Raw genomic sequence first — 13064 nt, 5'->3', positions numbered from 1 at the left:
CTTCCCAAGATAACATGATGATCCAGAATTCTCAGCCAGGCAGGCGAGCTCCAGATGGCACTAAACCAAGGCTTTGTCATCTTCTGTGCTCCCCTCTCCCCACTCTGCTGTCCCTGGAATTGCGCCTGGCTTCATAGGGTTTTTTTGCATTCACTTGATGTGATATGAGGCCACTTGTGTATTTTTACAGTACTCTCAAAAAGCAACTGCCATAGATGTCGTGCTTGAATTGGCAGTCTGTTCTATCACAAATTCTAGTTTTATTTTAAATTTCACTCAGTTTTGTTTTATTTAGTCTTTAGATTTCTAGATATTCTTTTACTGAGTACTCTTTCCCAGCTCTGACACAAAACTAGTCTCATTGTTTCTGATGTCTATATACAGAGGAAGGATGACAGAATTGGGGAGACTGTCCATGAGATTTTTCACAACAGGTAAAGTGTCACTTGGGAGGATGAGCGCTGCCCTTTTTTCTAGGCCACACTGTATTCACATCATCTGTACATCAAGGCATCAATATTCCCAATGCTCCCAGGATTTCTGTTACCCCCAAGTAAGCTAATCTAGCATTATATATTAGATATATTATAATAGATATATAGATATGATGTATCTATATATATATCTATATAACTAGATATATTATAAAACCAGGTGTTATAGTCACAAGCTTTGGTAAAGAAGTTAGGGCAAAAGTGATGAGGAATGTATGAAGTTAGCTCCCCCAGCAAAACAGACCTCAGTATGATCTGAAGACTTCTAAGTAACCAACTCCTTGACCTCCATGAACAAATCTTATATTAATTCATTCTGCCCAAGGACCCTGGGGAAAAAGACATGAACACTTCCATGGAATTCTTAGACAAGATTCATGTATTTGCTCTAAGTCAAGACCAAGAGTAGTGGGGGAAGGCTTCAAGCTGATGAATATACAATTGTTTACCAGTTTTGCCAGGTGTATAGAGTTAATAAGAAAAGGTGTATTTCTAATAAATATTTGCCACCACAAGTAGAAAGATAAGAAAACCTGTTAGGAAAAATTGTCAGTGCCCTAGTCTCATGTTTCTGATAAAGGACTTCTAGGATAATACTCTCTCCAGCTTCTCCACACTCCCTCCCTGTTTTGGAAACACACACAACAGAGATGACTAAGGAGATCAGAATGATATGAATATGGCTCAGCCCTTCTACCCTCACTCAAGTCTACAAAGACAGAGGGCTTTCATTATGGCAAGACAGCCGGTCAGACCCTGGTGAACAGTATTCGAAGGGCCTCCAGAGAAGGGTAGACTATAGTATAAATTCCTTAGAAAGCTTTGTATTCAGACCCACACCTCTTCCAGATCACCAGCCCCAGTTATTTGTACTGGCTCCCCCCACCTTTCATTATCTCTGGCCTTCTCCTCCAGATCCTCAACTCCATGTGGCCAATACACATGGATCAGGGCCCAATATTCCTCCTTGGAGCACAATCTCCTTCTGGGTCAGATACTGGAGTTCAGCAGAGGCAAGGCAGTAATTCTGAGTATGTCTTCTCTACATAGTTCTGGTGGATCATTCCAAAGCTTATGCTTAGAGGAAAACAAATAATCTAATTCTCCACTACTAAGGGAACATCAGGCTTTCCATGTGGTAAAGAACATTTCTGCAATGCAGGGGACAATGGTTCAATCCGTGGGTCAGCAAGATCCCCTGGAGAAGGGAATAGCAAACCACTCCAATATTCTTGCCTTGGAAATCTCATGGACAGAGAAGCCTGGAGAGCCACAGTCCATGGGGTCACAAAAGTGTTGGACACGACTGAGCGACTAAACAGCAAAGGGAACATCTAAACTCCATAGCCGAATTCAGCCCTAACAGCCATTTGATTCTGATCTACCTGGCTGTGCCCATTTCTCAATTAGTTCCAAACTCATTAGACTTATGGGGTAGAAGTAACAATCCGCCATCTCTTCAAACTTCAAAAGGTTCAGTCAAAGGTAATCTTGACACAAAGCTTTTATACGTAACAGCTAAAAAATGTTTAACATAATATCTTGTATTTTTTTAAAAATCAAGTTTCCTTAGGTTTTCCTGAGTAAAAAGTTCATTTCCTGATAACATCAGGTACAGTTATCTATCTCCATTCTTTTACTTCGTTATTGAACTCACAGAATCTCAGAACTGACAACAATCATAAGGAATACTGAGTAAGGATCTCCTCCAAGGTTACAAAGCTAGTTATTGACAGAGCTAAAGCTGAATCCAAGCCGGTGGGGCTGGTTCCCTTCCTGTGTTATTAGACTTCCTTCTAGTGCTTTTTCAGTAAACTGAACACATATGTGCCTTCATTCCTTTGTTAATACAGGAACGATGTTTGGTGACAGCAAATAGATAATGTGTTAACCATAGAACATCAGAATTTAGAGCAAAATTAGATAAAAACAGCAGTTCTGTTTTCATTTCCACCAATGAGGCCATTGAGGGCCAGACAGCCTCTACTGCTCCTGCATCTAAAATCAGTTCTCTTTCCTCCTTGGAAATGCCCCTTCTAATCACTGAAAACCAAAACTCAAGTGTTATTTCTTCCTGCTTGACCAGAAAGCAGAGAAAATAGTAGATATTTAACTCCCTAAATAAAGGCATAGGCAGTACATTATTATAAGTATCATGTAATTCTCTACCAGGACCACTCCATTGATTGATTTAAATTAGTTCTCTCCTGAAACTTACTACCTTTTTGGTAATGAGATTTCCCCAGCCTAGCATAGATAATATTTAGAATACCAACCCTGTTTCTTGGGTAAGAAACAACTCAGTGATGAATGCTGATGAAAACCATTAGTCGTGCAAAACCATATTAAGTTGTTTCAGTAACGAGACAGGGGCTGTTTAATGAAGCATGTCTTCACCATAAATAACAACAACAGTAAAGACAAATTTACTGCTTTTGTATCCCATGGACATTTGTCACACATTCCAGAGCATTGGAAATGAAAATTGGATATATTTAATTAAGTTAGTATATAAGTAAAAAGGTAAAAAATGTTTAAGAGAAGTCAATTTACATTTGGGTCATAATTTTTGAGAATAGGTTCATCTCTAATGCAAATATATGAGCTGAATAAGTGTCATGTTTATTATACATGCATTCATTGTCTCTGCTGAATAATAATGTGAATATTGAAATTTCAACAGTTGTTTTATATATATGTATGTATAACTGAATCACTTTGCTGAACAGCAGAAATTAACACAATATTGTACAACTATATTTCAGTAACAAAAATTTTTAAAGAAAATTAATGGACAGAGGTTTATTATTTTCAAAGAAAATGCGGGCATTAATGAAGTATGGCCTAAGATGTGCCACGGTGTGTGCTTCCCAAGCTTGGGGGCCCTGTCCTTAGAAGGACAGACCAAGAGAACTCAAAATCCACATGCAGTGAGACCACCACAGAGAAACACAAACCAGTGCCCAAAGGATGAATCCCAGGTGGAACCAATCAACCCTCTTCTTTTTCCCCCCTACAATGGGGTCACCCAGCTATACTGGAAGCTCCTTGGGAGCTGGGATGGCACATTCCTCATCACTGTGTTCCCAGCACAACCTGGATGCGCTGTGACCTGCCGGCCACAGTTCTGAAGCATTCTATCTCTTCCCCTCTGACCTCCTCCTTTTCTGAGTAGCTTTCTTAACGACTCTTTCTTTTTCTACCTTTTTCAAACATTGTCCTCAACACCAGCTCTGGAAAAGGAAGGGCTGTGCTGGTCTGGTTCTTTGTGGTATCCAGAGTACCCACCACTAAGAAAGCCTGTAACATCATTTGTGGGTTTGTGTCTACTTGACCATTGTTAGGGATGAAGTTATTTGAGATGGTTTCATCCATTCATTTTGTAACAGTTCTAACTGATAAATTCTTCTTCAGGAAACCCAGATATATGGGTGTTTTTATGGGTGGAGGTGGAAAGAAGGTAAAAATCAGCTTCCTAGAAGCATATCTTCTTATTACTATATCTGAGCAAAAATATGCCTCATCATTTTTCTTCCCTTTGGAACTATACAAGAATGACTATAAGCCTTGTCCTCAACAGATATTCAGTTTATTGAAGATAAATAAGATGTCTCCCACTCAAAACAATTCAGCTTGATCATGGTCAATACTTCTCATTGCCCTTGACATTAACTTCTACCTATCCTCCCCACCACACTTCCCTTTTCCTTTAATATATAATCCACTGGTATTTCTAAATGAGAAAAACAATTTGCAAAGTATTAACTTGCAAACTCTTTGAGGAGCTCCTTAGAAGAAATCAGCATTGTTGAATAAAGTTCTGCCAGACTATTCTAATCTTCTCTGGCAAAGTAAAAGATCAGATAAAATTTATGATGAACTTGCATTTAAAATTCCGGTCATGGAGCATACTGAGCCATGTGTCAGAAGGTAAAGTCTACCTAACGAACAATAACTATAGAGATGTAAGCCTGACCAGAAAGCAACACCAACAGTGTGGTTGATTCTACATAAAGTGAGGAACAAACACTATAATCCATAGACTCCAGTCACACAGGAATGAGAACTGTCCCCATTGAAAGTGCATGATTTTATCCATGTGAGCCTTGCATATGCACTTTCTGAGCTATATCCAACTGCCCACTTCCAATTTACACTCAATGAGGAAAGTAGATAAAACAAGTATATATCTCATCTACACACAGATGTACCCAGCTAAATGTATGGCATCTTTCCAAGCCTCCAAACCGTGTTTTTAAAGGGCACAAAAAGTTCAATTAAGGGCATATACTATAAAGTTCTTTTGTTTTATCCACATAACAAGTAAAGCAAAAGTCAAAACCTTCTCTTTCTAAAACCAGAGCAACACTCTTAGCTACCAAGGATTTACTTTGTCATTCTCTAGCCTCTGATCTATTGCTATTAAGGTGACAAGTTATTACTGTTTGTCAGAACTATTCTTGCCTTCCATGTTGCTGTTTTTTATGCATGGTGGGGAGAGAAGGGGGAAATAGAGAGATGCATCAGCAAAGCTCTTGGTCTTATAGCTTTAAGGGGGGTTCAGAGACAAGGAAAGCCCATACTGCTGTCAAATCTACCCAGAACTTGTTCACCAAAACCACCTCAGCAAAGAGATACTCGATCATAAATATTAAATTAGAAGCTCTTCACCACAACACTGTCCCCCACCTCATTTACATTTTATACAGAAAAAGTTTCCATCACTCCTGTCAGTTGAAGTAAATGAAAGAACAGACTTGGACTCAAAATAAGAACAAGCTTTCATAAATGAAACAAGATGTATAAAAGAGGAGCTTTCATAAATGAAACAAGATGTATAGAAGAGGTGAGTAACGTAACAACTACAGAGAGTATATAAACTGCTACCAATCATTCAAAGAGGCCAGAAATGGAAAGTTCTGCCTGAAAAGGTCTTCATGTCCCATCATTGAATGAGCTCAAGTAGTTTCCCCTAAGGGTGGTGGCAGAGGGAATCCCCATATCAGATGTTTTGATGAGATTTCAAAAGGCCCTTCCGATATCAAAGAAGTGATTATACTAGATCCTAAATTACTGCTCCAAACCTTTCCACTGTCTCTCAAATCATGGATGCATTGTGTGGCTTATTCCAATTATGTCCTAAATTAATTCCAAAAAGCCATATCTAATGAAAACTTGAAGTCATATTTATTTTGTTCTCTACACAACTATAAAATTATTACCTATGGAACAAAGAGTACTTTTTTTAAATTCATGTAGTATAAGGACAGGTGTACAAGAATTGTAAGGAGTGAGGCCAGTATTTCTTAGCTATATGCCCTTAGGGCAGGATTCTTAAGTTCTCAAAGGCTTAGTTTCATCATCAGCTAAGTAAGGGCCACATGGGTTAATATGCCAAATTCCTGGAACTCAGTGGCAGCCCAATAAATGGCATCCACGGTTACTGCTGCTGTTCTTATAAACATTCCTATTTTATCTCTGATAAAATAAGATAAAATAAAAGGTCTTGTGATGTTGACTTGTTTTTATATTGAGGAAATATTGAACACCTGGAAAAGAAGAATTATAATCCTGGACTCGGGATATGATTATTTTTCTTCCAGAATGTTTCTCATTAAAAATTTTCCTTGGAAATGGAGGACGTGATATAAGAGGATAAAACTTTTTTTTTTTTCAGTTAGAAAGTCAGACAGTGTTACTCAAAAAGGTTCATTTCAAGAATAAGTACGTTCCTGGAAACATGATGTGTAGTCTGAACTCAATACAAGAATAGTTTGTGGTAAAGAAGTCTGTTAGGAATGACCACCTTAAAACTCTTGAAATCTTTAGGTTCCTGAAAATAAGGATTTATCATGAATGATCTTATGTCAAAATTGACAATCTAGGAAAAAATTAAGTGACACATTAAAATCTCATAATTTGTACGTATCAGATGTATAAGTAGAATAACCGACCAAGTTTTCCCTAAAAAAATGGAGACCTAAAACCTTTTATCACACACACACACACACTCACTCCAATAATACATAATCAGAGTGCTTTTCATCTTCCTGGAAAACACTGTATACAAGTATAATAGCACTGTCTGGAGATGCAACCATCAGAAATACAATGCTATGAGTCAACACTGCCAGTAATAGGAGGAGGTGAAGTTTTAGGTGTTAAAATATGAAGTTTGCCTGAGGCAGAAGGATAAACAGCCAGATCTCAGCTTGAAGTGTCCAGCTGACTGTATTAATATTTTTTCCAAGCCACTCTGTGAATGACTATTATTCATTAGCTAAGTTTACTGTCCTTGCTTTGGTAAAAAACAAGCACCCTGCCTTCATTTTTCAAAACATCTTTTACCCTCTTCTAGTCTGAACTCCTCCAGATACTCACCACTTCCTATTCAAACCAGGAACTGATAACTAGTTATTTTTCTCCCCTCACTATCCAGAATGCTGTAAGCCGTTGGAGTAAACCTAAACCATCTGCCTCAAATGAACCTTGAATCAGCTCCATACTTGCTGCCCGTGTGACTGGCAGCAGGTCCAGAAGAAGTTGAGGAGAATGCTGGGAAACTCTAATAAAACTTCAAAAAAGGCGTTCTTCACCTTCCTTGAGCTGGAAGGAAATGAGAGGTATTCTGGTTCCACCCTTTGTGGTGCTGTTGGCTGAACTGAGTTGCGCCCCATCACCCAGTTTGCAAAGGCAGAGCTGAAAATAAAACCTGGCACCCAAGCCCTAGTTCAGTTTTTACTAACACACACACACCTTGATTTCACTTGAATTTCTCCGTCTCATTTGATAGAGTGAAACCACTAAAAATTATTGTGGGGGGAAAAAAAAAAAAACTGGCTTCACAGTTGACAGATTTAATTCCAGGGGAGAAAGGGAAAGATGTCTCAAAGGCATGGGATGACTGGACTAATCCCCAGTCAGGCACATTCACGGGGGATGTGGGAGTATAGGCGATCCCTGATGGAGAAAGTACAGAGGAAAAAATAGACAAACACCCTGTGATTTAGTCATGGGAAAAGCCTCTACTTATGGAGTGGGAGAAGGCTGAACATTAATTGCCACTTCAGGCTTCTTCCCCAACATATGCTAGGACTGGTTTTTCAAGTGTGAAGGAAGAGCCCAGACATGTTACACCAGCACACGGCACGCTCTCCCCACAGCCTCCTCTCACAGCTCTGTCACTCCTCCTCACCCCAGACCAGCTCCCGGTCCCCAGGCCTTGCTTGGAGAGAACAGACCAGAGTGGGGTGTCAGCAGCAGAGGAAGATGTAGCGGCAGCATCAGAAGACAGAAGTGGTCCCAAGACCACAGATCTGGTATTTGTCCACAGACTGGCCAACTTGCAGAGGAATCTGTCTGCCTAGATGTCAGTTGAGAACAAACCGCATATTCACTCGTGTCATCCCTTTGGTTTTGATTCTAGTTTTCTTTTTTCCCTTTAACACGCAAAAGAGTATCCCAGGGACTTCCCTGGTGGCCCAGTAGCTAAAACACGGTGCTCCCAATGCAGGGGACCCAGATTCGATCTTCGGTCAGGGAACTAGACCCCAGAGGCTGCATGCCACAACTAGAAGACTGAAGAGCCGCATGCCACACCTACGGCCTGGCCATCTCAGTCACTCAATCATGTCCTACCCTTTGCGACTCTGCGGACCATAGCCAGCCAGCCTCCTCTGTCCATGGGATTCTCCAGACAAGAATACTCAAGTGGATTATCATGCCCTCCCCTAAGGGATCTTCCCCACCCAGGGATTGAACCTGCATCTCTTGGGTTTCCTGTGTTGGCAGGCAGGTTCTTTACCAGGAGCACCACCTGGGAATACCCTAAGGCCTGGTACTGACAAATAAATAATTTTTAAAAAAGAGTAGCCCATAACTGAAACTGATCTAACAGAACTCACTCTCACCATTCAACAAAATCTTGCATTTACACATGACTGGTGTTCTTGGTCGAAACCAGTGGCTTTTGCTTTCTTTCTTTACCTTCCCCCATCTCCCCAGCAGATTTGGTATGGTTGACCTAGTGGAGAATTTTGAAGTTAAATTAGGACTGAAAGGATGGGGGGGGGGGGATCTGCTCCACATTATTCCAGGTAGTAAAAATAATATAAATCACTTTTTTTATGGATGTCAGCTGTTCATATATCACCTTCAGTTTTTCCATAGTACCTATTTAATACTCAAACTGATACCTTAAAAAACTTTGGTATTTATCTTAGTCTCAGTCTAAGCAAGAAAAACCTTTTCAAAAATGAACTTGAAGTACATGTCTATTTTTCTAGTTTATGTTAAATTTAAATGTGTAACTAAACAATTTTGAAGTTTATTCATATACCATCAAAACCTATCTCAGATTTCATCCATGGGCAACTTTGACTTCAGGAAACACTGAATCAAATTAAAGCATGCTGTGGATCAGGCATGACGGACTTACCAGGAAAAAAAAAGAATGAACAAATGGATATTAAATACTGTGAGGTGGAAAGGCTTGGGCCACATTATGCAGAACTTGATATGACCAAAAAAAAAAAAAGAAAATGCAATGAAAGGTTGGGAATGAAATTAAAGTAATGCTTAAAATAAATGCATTTTCTAGGCATAAATAGGATACACTGGAGGTGGGAAGGCCTAGATTTGAGAAGGCCAGAAATCTGACACAGGTAACAGCCATGCCAGATAGAGAGAGCCTGGTCTAAGCTGATAGACTCAAGATAGGGGAAAGGATGAAGAGCTCTGCTGTAGTAGAAAAATAGACAGGAACCTACAGACATAGGAGAGTCAAACTGAATGAGGAGACAAGGCCAAAGATGAGGGCAAGTTCTCACATGTGTGACCACTGATGCCACTGGCAGATGATGGGATTTTGAGAGTGGATATTCAAATGAAAATGTCCAATCACCATTCAGTGATACAGTTCAAGAGCTGAATGAGAGGATGGACTATCATGACCTGGGAGTCATCAGCATTGATTTGAGAGACAAATTCATAGAATGGACTTGCACCCCAAAATAGAAAGTAAGAAGAGCCAAATACAGTTCTATTCAGGAAATCTGGTTGAATAAGCTGAGAAAGAGGTCATTTATCAACAACAACAAAACTCTAGAACAGGTTTTTCAACCTTGGCAGAACATCAGAAAGATTGGGGAACTTTAAAGATTACCAAGGTCTGTACCCCATCCAAGAACAATCAGATGTACCCCTCTGGGGCCATAACATTCATATAATTACCAAATTCAGGCTGAAGTATGGACAATTCCAAGCATATAAAAAACTTTAAGCCAGATCTCTTAATCCTACACTTTAAGAGCCAACCTAATTTTCTAGCATTTATGACATAATGATAAATTAATAAAGTGCACACATATATTAATAGTGATCTTGTGTAAGGTATCTGGTATTTATTTTCTAAAATTTCCATTTTTATAACTTTTTTTACATTTCATTTAGCACTTCAGTTATTTCAGTTGAGAAGTTCTTTCAGGGCATCTTATCTAGACAACCATTTTTAATATGAAAAAAAAAAGTGTCTATAAGTTCTCTTTTTCCCACTTGTGAATGGTTCTAAAATTTCAGTGCCTAGTAAGAGATTTCTTCTTTTTTTCCCCATTTCTTTGTTTTCTTCACACCAGTTTGGATGTTGTCCACACCTAATGTTTTCAGAAATGTTCTTACCTTAGGGAATCTTAGTATTTATTATTTGCAAAGCTTTTAAAGTCAAATGTAAAAGAAACTGTAAGTTTAAACAGTCTTTCAGATTTCTTTGTTGTGTGTGTGTGTGTGTTTTCCTGGTTACTTCACATTGGATAGGAAAGGAATATACTTCCAAGAGAATATGCTCATCCTAAATTCGGTTGTGCCCATAGAGGGGAAGAGCTGTGCCTTTGTTACCCTAGTTGCCCTGAGGAATGATACCAAAATTTCATCTGCGATATTTTTTCAGGTATGAATTTGGATGGATAGATGCAATGCATTGAAATTATCACATATACAGATAATGCTATGACATCAGAAAATTGACTCAATTATTCACCCACCTTACAGGACAACTTATACCAAATATTATAAAAAAACAAGAATGATTTTACCTAAAACTGAGTAAACCGTGTTAATCATTTAGCACTTGATGCTTTTGCTGGACAACATTGTTAATGTCTTTCATTGACATAGAGCTTACTGTGTAATAAGTGAAAAAAATCTGAGTCCAGGAAAACTTAAGTATCCTAAGGTTATATAACCTGTTCTAAAGAACAAACAAATAGTCCATTGTTAAATTCTAAACTAACTGGGAGACAATTCACATCAATTCACTTCAGTCGCTCAGTCATGTCTGACTCCTTGCAACCCTATGGACTGCAGCACGCCAGGCTTTCCTGTCCATCACCAACTCCCAGTCCCTACTCACACTCATGTCCATCACATGGGTGATGCCATCCAAACATCTCATCCTTTGTCATCCCATTCTCCTCCCACGTTCAATCTTTCCCAGCATCAGGGTCTTTTCTAATGAGTCAGTTCTTCGCATCAGGTGGCCAAAGTATTGGAGTTTCAGCTTCAGCATCAGTCTTTCCAATGAATATTCAGGACTGATTTCCTTTAGGATGGACTGGTTGGATTTCCTTGCAGTCCAAGGGACTCTCAAGGGTCTTCTCCAACACCACAGTTCAAGAGCATCAATTCTTCAGTGCTCAGCTTTCTTTATAGTCCAACTCTCACATATCCATACATGACTACTGGAAAAACCATAGCTTTGATTAGACAGACCTTCGTTGGTAAAGTAATGTCTCTGCTTTTTAATACGCTATCTAGGTTGGTCATAGCATTTCTTCCAAGGAGCAAGTATCTTTTAATTTCATGGCTGCAGTCACCATCTACAGTAATTTTGAAGCCCCAAAAATAAAGTCTCTCACTCTTTCCATTGTTTCCCCATTTGCCATGAAGTGATGGCACCAGATGCCATGATCTTAGTTTTCTGAATGTTGAGTTTTAAGCCAACTTGTTCACTCTCTTCTTTCACTTTCATCAAGAGGCTTTTTAGTTGTTCTTCACTTTATGCCATAAGGGTGGCATAAATCTGCGTATCTGAGGTTATTTATATCTCTCCCAGCAATCTTGATTCCAGCTTGTGCTTCATCCAACCTGGCATTTCGCATGATATACTCTGCATGTAAGTTAAATAAACAGGGTGACAATATACAGCCTTGATGGACTCCTTTCCCAATTTGGAACCAGTCTGTTGTTCCATGTCCTAACTGTTCTTTTGTTCTAACTGTTGCTTCTTGACCTACATACAGATTTCTCAGGAGGCAGGTCAGGTGGTCTGATATTCCCATCTCTTTAAGAATTTTCCACAGTTTGTTGTGATCCACACAGTCAAAGGCTTTGGCGTAGTCAATAAAGCAAATTCACATACATACACCCAAAAAAATTTTTTTTTAAGAAGACAAAGATAATGTATAAAAGTATTGCAAATTCCAGTATACCAGAAATTTTGGGGGGTAGGGGTTTTTACATCATTCAAGGTTTTTACATCATGAATTTTCTTCTTCACACCTTTTAAAATAAATCCTGTGTGTCCCCAGCTTCTCCCCTATTAGTGTCTACATATCAAATTGTGTGCATATTCTACCTAAAAACCCTTCAAATATTGGGTTGGCCAAAAACATTTATTTGGGTTTCTCATAAGCTGTTTCCAAAACTCAAACGATTTTTTTGGCCAATGCAATATTTTAAAACAGTGATTAGGTCCCTTGGTAATCTCTGTTTTGCAGTCAAATAGCCCTATTTATTGATCTGCTTTTCACGGCAACCTCTTCTTCCTCCTAGTTATTCTCCCCTGAATCCATGAGGGCATCTACATATTTTTCCAAACTCTGTGCTCTACAGAAGTAAACATAATTCAAATGAAATTCAGTCAAAACCGAGGAAGAATGAAATATTGCCAGCTTCATTTTTCATATTCTTTCTCAATGTTTGTTCACTATTGGAACTTATATCCAATATAAAACCCATTCCATAATTTTTGCTGATGTTCTATGAACAACCTCAAGTCTTTCTCACAGGTACTAAAGCCAAGCCATAGCTCACTCTTACTCTCATTAATTGGTTGTTTCTTTTTACAAGGCATTCCATAGCCTTAAAGTCCTTTTTAACTCACCAGAGTGGCCTAGATATGGCAAGAGAAAAGCACATGGAACCAAACACTATGCAAAATTCACTGAAGAAAATATAATAGTTATCAAACATTAAGCCTTGTGTTTAACCTATATGAAAGTTTCAGAAAGTTTATGTGGTTATTGCAATACCAAATAAATACTTTTTCAAATTATTTTTTTGTCTTCACAGAGGATTTCTAAAGTCATTTCAGATGACTCACTCTTGCAAAATTTAAAAAGCAGGATTATATTCTCTAGAAATGTGTCCCTTGTTATAAAGGCTAGTTTTCATTTGCTTGGAGGAGGGTAACTGGCATTTTTATCATCTCATCAGGAGGCAAAATTCACACTGCATTTTACTTGTAGACAAGTATTTGGCAGGATAAAGAAATCTGGAAGTTTCTTCTCGCAGGAG

This window comes from Muntiacus reevesi, chromosome 16 (assembly GCF_963930625.1).
Source record: "Muntiacus reevesi chromosome 16, mMunRee1.1, whole genome shotgun sequence".
NCBI lineage: Eukaryota > Metazoa > Chordata > Mammalia > Artiodactyla > Cervidae > Muntiacus > Muntiacus reevesi.
The sequence above is the reverse complement of the archived record's forward strand: the minus strand, read 5'-3'. Positions refer to the sequence as shown.